This window comes from Alexandromys fortis, unplaced genomic scaffold (assembly GCF_014885135.2).
Source record: "Alexandromys fortis isolate MF-2015 unplaced genomic scaffold, M_Fortis_MF-2015_v1.1 scaffold_14, whole genome shotgun sequence".
Lineage (NCBI taxonomy): Eukaryota > Metazoa > Chordata > Mammalia > Rodentia > Cricetidae > Alexandromys > Alexandromys fortis.
In genome coordinates, this window is record NW_026067910.1 from 14,952,322 (window position 1) to 14,960,335 (window position 8,014).

An 8,014-nucleotide genomic window follows, 5' to 3' on the forward strand; every position below is an offset into this window, starting at 1 on the left:
TCAATATTGTGAACTCACTGTAATCGATCATCTTTTATTGGATATTTCTCAGTTGTTGAATATTTTAACTGATTCTATTGTTTATTTAAATTTAGATGACAATTCACTGGGTTGCCTAAAGAAAAATGAGAGACTTCCAGTCATAATGGGTAGCTGTAGAAGCCCAGTTTGTATATTTTTACCCCCAAATTGGTATCCTGAAGGAAGATTGAGGCTCAACATTAACTAACCTAACATATAAATTAGTACACGAAGCATAGAGATGCTCTGAGAGCAGAAACCAACCTAAGCTAAAAGAAAAGGAATATTGTTTAAGGATTGTAAATGTAGAAAAGTTATAATGGAAGGAACATTTGAAATGAGGTCCTCAAGGATAGAATCTTGTAAATGGGGACTGTCTTTTCATTTTCTGGCCTCACAGACCTGAATAATAACACAAAACTATATTAATTACAACACTGCTTGTTCAACAGCTTAGGCATATTTCTACCTCACTCATATCTTAAGTTAACCCATTTCTATTAATCTATGTATCACCAAGAGACTATGGTCTACCAGTAAGATTCCGACATTTTTCTCCATTGGCAGCTACATGGCATCTGCCTGACTCCGTCCTCTTTCCCCCAGCATTAAGTTTAGTTTTCCTGCCCTGCCATAGGCCAAAGTAGCTTCTTAATTAACCAATGGTAATAAAACATATTCACTGCATACAGAGGGGGAATCCCACACCATCTCCCCCTTTCTGTCTAAATAAAAGGAAAGGTTTTAATTTTAACATAGTAAAATTACATATAACAAAACAGTTAGTCAAGCAAGAATTACAGTTATGATAGTCTATTTGTATCTGGTAAAATTGAAGAATATACCATATATTTTATCTTTGTGAGTCTAAAGTTTTACATCTAATTTATCTTTTATCAAAATTAAGGAAAACCATAACTATATCTGTCTTCACCTCCATCAAAGACCCCAAAGGGATATATTGCCTAAGTAAACAGGAAGTGCATTGTAAGCAACTTTCAAAACTCTAGAATTAATAGAGACATCATGCTGCCTGGACAGTCACCCTGTACAGTTCTTCTGTAATGTAGGAACATCCTTCTTCAGACTACAGGCTCATAATACCTGGCAGACTTTTCCATGAAGCAGGAAATTTCAAAGATAGTTTCATTTATGTTGGCAGTTTGTCAGTCACCTTCTGTGTCCTGTGAAATGTCTGGAAGACTCTCTCATGAAGCAAGAAACCAACCCTGAAGCACTGTCTCACATTCTTTAGGCAAGTTCAGCAGTCATTTTCCTGTGGGTCTTGCATGTCCAGTTTATATAGCATACCATCAAGCAGTTCAGGCAAGAACAGTTTCTTGTCCAAATGGCTAGCAAGCTCCATAAGGAGCCCCTTCAATGCCCATCATCCTCTTAAAGTAAATGGTGCTGTCAAAGCAGATACGTCTCACTGTTGAGAAAAGTCCAAGTTCTTAAAATATTTTAAATGCCATATCCCCAAGGTCTTTGAAGTGTTGAAGATTATCTATTTAACTGAAATATATCTTTGTATATCTAGAAAACCTAATGAATGTAATTAAAAGTTTGATTATTATAGATGACTATTTATTAACCCATATTTCTTAATGATACATTATGTTTTTAAAAGAGCTGCACAAACAAAATACCTTCAACAAGAGCAGAAATACATATACACAGGGTAAAAAAATTAATCCTAAATTTGTATCAATAGACCAAGATCCATACCATTGCAACGTATTTATCTCTTATCATATCTCTTCTCTCCTTTTTAGAAAGAGATTGACCATTTAGCCATTTATACCTAACCCCTTTTAAATAAAAACAAACATTTAGAAACAGTAATTTTGGTAATTTTGTCTTAGTTTTCTCAAAGTTGCTTCCCACTCTTTGTTGGGCAAAGTATTTTTAGGCTTTATGTAGGCCTTTTGGGGGATCTTGTTCCATCAAACCATATTAGTCTGGAAGAAATCCACAGATTCTCATCTTCTTTGGGAAGAAAAGGAGAACCTCTTTTCCAAAGTAACATATTCTTAGACTCAAATTTTGATGCCAAGATACCTTTATAATACATATGTTGGTTTAGCTTAGAAGCCCCCAGAATCAAATGTCTCTCTGCAATCAAAAAATTTAAAGGAAACACAAAAATACACATAATTCAGACTCTATATGTACTTTCCATCTTGTTGTGGTCTTTTTACTATATTACTTTTTAATATTTATTTTATTATCTTTACTCTTTTAATCTAAGACTGTACTCTATTGTATTACTTTTACTGTCTCTTTAAAGACTGTTTTATTTTAAAAAACTATTTTCTCTTTATAACTGCTATATTTTTTTTCCTCTTTCTCCCAACCCTATGCACATTTTTTTAAACACACTGTGTCTCATTCATTACTTTTTAATATTTATTTTATTATCTTTACTCTTTTAATCTAAGACTGTACTCTATTGTATTACTTTTACTGTCTCTTTAAAGACTGTTATATTTTTAAAAACTATTTTCTTTTTATAACTGCTATATTTTTTTCCTCTTTCTCCCAACCCTATGCACATTTTTTTAAACACACTGTGTCTCATTCAGAAGTCTTTTATGTCTGAATCTGTCCTTTTGTGTATCTGTAATAATTTTCTGATCAGGAGCACTTTTTTTAAAAAAAAAAAAGTTAAGTGGGGCATGGCTAGGACTAACACTGGCACTTTGTCTGTTGGCTTTACCCCATCACACATGGTGGAGGTATGTTCACCACCTATGCAAGTCATGATCAACACCCCAGCTTCAAGTACACAGCAGATCTATGTCACCATTAAGCAACTTGTAGCCCTATGTTCACAAACCCTATATGCTCTACAGCAGGACCTCCCTGAAAAGCCAGAGCCATTCATGCTGACAGTATGATGCTGCTGTGCATCTGTTCACCACCAACAAACGGAGCCTATCAGAAAAAATGTGGCTACCAAGAAGCTGTGCTTGGCTCCCAATATTTTTTTGTGGGTCTAAAGCCCTCTTTTTAAAAGCCTTCTTAGGTCTTATGTGGATCTATGCCAGACATATAGCACCATTATGAAAGTGGAGACTTTTTTTTTAATTTCCTGGTCACCCAGACCCAAATAATCCACTGAGGCCAGCCTGGTCTACAAGAACCAGTGTTAGTCCTATATTAATTACAACACTGCTTGTTCAATGGCTTAGGGGTATTCCTACCTAAATACTATATCTTAAATTAACCCATTTCTATTAACCTATATATCACCATGAGACTGTGGTCTACCAGTAAGGTTCTGGTATCTTTCTCCTTTGGCAGCTTCTACATGGCATCTGACTGACTTCACCTTCTTTCTCCCAGCATTCTGTTTAGTTTTCCCACCTAGCTCTATTCTGTCCTGATATAGGCCAAAGTATTTATTAACAAATGGTAAGAAAACATATTTGCAGCATACAGATGGGAACCCCACATCAGAATCTAGTAAAGAGAGACTTGGAATGATTAACACATGAATATTGGAGACAGAAATGGAAGAAATAGAGAAGAACAAAAGTCAAAAGTTTAGTGTGGTCTTTCGGCTGAGTTTCTTTGCCTTAAAAAAAAAGTTGAATAAAAATATCATTTAAATCCTACTAAATCATGATGGTAATACTGAATTACTGGCACTACACAAGCAGGAACAAACTGTCTAGGAAGAAAACCCAGGAACAGCTATAGTTATTGTTGATAAAAAGAAAATTGCTCCAAAGCATGGGTGAAGAGAGTTGTCTACTGCTAAAATGGCAGGAGATTAAAGGTGCAATGAATGTAAACGGTCCTTACAGCAAATGGATGCACACAACTAGAGGATTGAAATCCAAAAATAGCAACATCTGTGCCAGTTGCAGATTGTAATCAATGCATTCTTTTGTTACAAGCTGCTACTCAAGGGAAAACTGCAGATACCTGAATCCAGACTGAAAGACACATTTGATTATTCAGTGCATCTTTCCCTGCCTTTAAAGTTACTTACCTACACCACTAAATTGTCTCCTACAGGTATTATAGCATAAATGGATAAATATTTTTTTTTATTTATACCATAAGGGCTGTAAAATACTAGCTGTTTGCTTTTACTCTTCTTGCTTAATGTGTAAATCAGGGAGGACCCAAGGTCAACATTTATATGGGTTTGATCCTTGCTGCATTATCTTATTCTTAACGAACAATCAGTTTTTAAGAGTGTCACAGTACTCTATGGATTTTTAAATTTCATTTAAGATTACAAAGGAAGGATAGGAAATCACTATCTAGCTGGCTAGCTATGGACTTTTCTCATACACCGCCATAGTCATGCAGCTGAATTTAACCCCAAAGCTAAAAAATATCAATGAATTCTGGCAAATGGATGCCACTCACTTTGCTCTTGTGCCTCAGATGCCATACCTGAATGTCTGCATAGTTATTCCTTAATATTATGGAGGTCAGGACATAATTGAAAGAGCACATTGAAAATTAAATCACAAATTATTTAAAAGTGAAAAGGGAGCTGGGCAGTGCTGGCACACCCCTTTAATCCCAGCACTCAGGAGGCAGAGGCAGGAGGATTTCTGTGAGTTCGAGGCCAGCCTGGTCTACAAGAGCTAATTCCAGGACAGGCACCATAAACTACAGAGAAATCCTGTCTCAAAAATCAAAAAAAAAAAAGGGGAAATTCTTACATTTTCCTTACTTACTCTTAATATTAAAATTTGCCCCAAGGTGATATATATTTAAGAGCTCAAAAAACACCTCCTTATAGAACACTCCTAACTGCATTTAGACAGGCCTGTGTAGTTTAATCAATTTGAGATTTGGCAGCCTGGGGTGTGCTGAGAAGGGTTGGAAGGGGTTATGGGTCTGTCATTGTACATGGATGTGCTGAAACAGTTTGGGTTTGTCTCTTCAAGAAATGTCTTAAGATATCCAAATGCAAGTTATAAAGGATCTGCAGATATGAAAGCTTAAATAAGTTGTAAGATTCTAAAAAGTGTTTTCAAGATACGTAGATGCAAGTTATAAAGATCTAAGAAAGCGTTTTAATGTTTATAAGTGCAATTTGTAAATGTATAAGAAAATGACTTAAGGTGTATATAAAATGAAAAGACATTTCAGATTTCTTTGCCTCTCTATATTATTATTATATTATGACATCAAAAATTCAGAATTTTAACTCTTATCATTGGAACTCTGATAAGCTATTAACCTAGCACTGCTACTATTATCATAGCCACAAGCTCAAAAACTTAAATTTCCTCTCTTTGTCTTCTAAATATAGACTTAAAGGTGCTTCTTATTGTGCTAAAAGTATCTGTTCACTCCATTTACACCCAGTCTTCTGGGTACGGAAAAAGAGAGATCATGTTTTTAATCTCAACCTTTCAATATGACTCAAAAGCATGAGTCTACTGCCGTTCTACAATACCTGGAATATGAACATTATCTGGACTCTATCTCTCTACGTTGTGTCTATCATTCTCTATACAAGATTCTTCTTGTTTTCACTGTTTTTTGACAGTATCTTACATGTAGCCCATACTGGTCTAGGATTCACAATTCTCTTGCTTCAGACGTCATAGTTACATGAATATTACAGATGCATATTTTACCTTACACAAGATTAGCTTCCTGACCTGCGTCCAACAACTGTAATTACAAAGTGAGTGATAATCATTTTTTCATATTTTTTTCCAACTGAACTTTGTTTGTAGTTCAAATACGCATCCTGGATTTATTCAAAAAGGATCAGGAGATACATTCTGTGGTCCTCACTGGACTCAAGTATCTTCTTTTCATTTCATAGGTGATGAAATAGAGGTACAGGGAGGTGAGTGACTTATCCAAGACTCTTACCTAATGTAACATTGTTGAGACCACTTTTACAGAAGTATATAAATATTAGTCATTATTGAATTTGTAACAACAAAGAAACCATCACGAATAGACCAGAATCAGAGAAACAAATGGGAATGCATGATACTACTAAATAAATTCTACCATCTACTGTAGATGTAGAGGTGATGTAGGGAATTTCAGCTTTATGAATTTTATTTTGCTTTATATCTGGGTGAGGCAGTTTTATTTGCCCTGATGTTGTGTTTAAAGATTTTTAGATGTGACATGGAATAGTGATCCATTTATCATCACACATGCATATGTTTCGTGTACCCACACAATTAAAGAGATTCATCACAAATAATATTTTAACCCAACATTTTATGCTGTATAATAACTTAAAATTTATAAAAATGCAAGTTGTTTGTGGTGGCCCTCACTCTAAATAACTGTACTTGAGTAGTTGAAGCTAAAGAATTATCAGTTCAAGGTCATCCTAGGTTACACAGAAACTTTTTATCAAAACACCAAACAAAAACTACATAAAGAAACTGAACCCATAGCAAAATAACAACAAAAATCCAGAATAAGTCATCTCACAGAAAATAAGTAAGCATTCTTATATAGCTTGAAATGAAGCAGATGGATAGTAATGTCTGTGACAGGTAGTAAGAAACTTCTAGGGGCAACAGAATCAGCACCCATATACATTCAGGAATACATATACAAGAGAAATCAGCATCCACATACATACAGGCATTAAGGTTTAGGAAGATTTGAAAAAAAAATGGTCCCCAAAGGGAGTACTATTATGAGGTGTATCCTTGTTGGAGTAGGTATTGCCTTGTTGGAGGAAGTATGTTACTGTGGAGGCAGGCTTTGAGGTCTCATATGTGTTTAAGCTACATCTACTGTTTCAATTCATATTCTATTTTCTGCCGAATCAAGATGTGGCTCCTTTTTCCTCTCTCAGCTCCTTCTCCAGTACCCTGTTTGTTTGCATGCCACCAGGTTGATAATGGAGTGAAACTATAATCCACCCAGTTAAATGGTTTCCGTTGTAAGAGTTGCCATGGTCATGGTGTCTCTTCACAGCAATAGAAACTCTAAGACAGAAAGCTAGGGCATGGCATTTGATCCTGCTTCCATGATGGAAAAACATACACTGATAAGAACTTCTGCTGCTAAGCATGATGGTGGACTCCTGGCACTCCTCTCAGTCTTATTTCCAAAGGCGATGGGTGGCCTAAAGAATGAAGTGGATTCTAATTACATATAAGGATAACCCCAGTTTTATGAAGATGATCTTGCTCATTGCAGAGGTCAGCCCTGGAAACTGCTTTGCAATTTTGCTGTTAGGACAGGAGATGGGAGCCAGTGGCCACTGGCCAAATAGGTAGTTTGGCTCTGTATCCACATGTCCTCTCCAGTCTCAACAGAATTTTAGTAGGATTCATGCTCTTTCACTTTTATTAATGTGTGATTTATGGTGGCAGCATGGTGGCATGCACCGTTTGTACACAACAGGGCACAATTTTAGTACGAGCAGTTCTAACATCGTGACTTTGAAAATTTTTAAATTTTCAAATTTAAAATGTAGGTCCTGAGAACCAAACTGAGGTCTGGTCAGGCTTAGCAACATGTGCTCTTAGATGCTGAGCCATTTTGACCTCCAATGAATCATAATCCTTTCACGTTACAGTTTAAATTTTATTTTGTTATGCTTTTTATTCTTTAAAACATTTTTTAAATTTAAATATATCTCGATTATATTCTTTCCTTACCCCAAGTCATTCCAGAACATCACCCCATCCCTACGTTCTTTCTCAAAACACAAATTACAAAGTAAAACACAATATTACAACAAAATCACCCCAAACCAAGAAAATAAAATACCCCCCCCCCAAAAAAAAACCCACAAAAACCCACCAAACTGTAGACAAATGAAAACACATACAAAAAGTCCAGTGGAGTCCATTATATGTGTGTCAACTATAATATTACATTATAAAATAGAATAAATCCCAAGATATTTCTTCCATATTCCATTCTTTCTTTTCAGAGATACTTGGGAGTGTATAGAAACCTACAAGGCTTCATCATTAAGAATCATTTACATATGTCCAGTGTTCTAATTAACAAGAGATCAAAA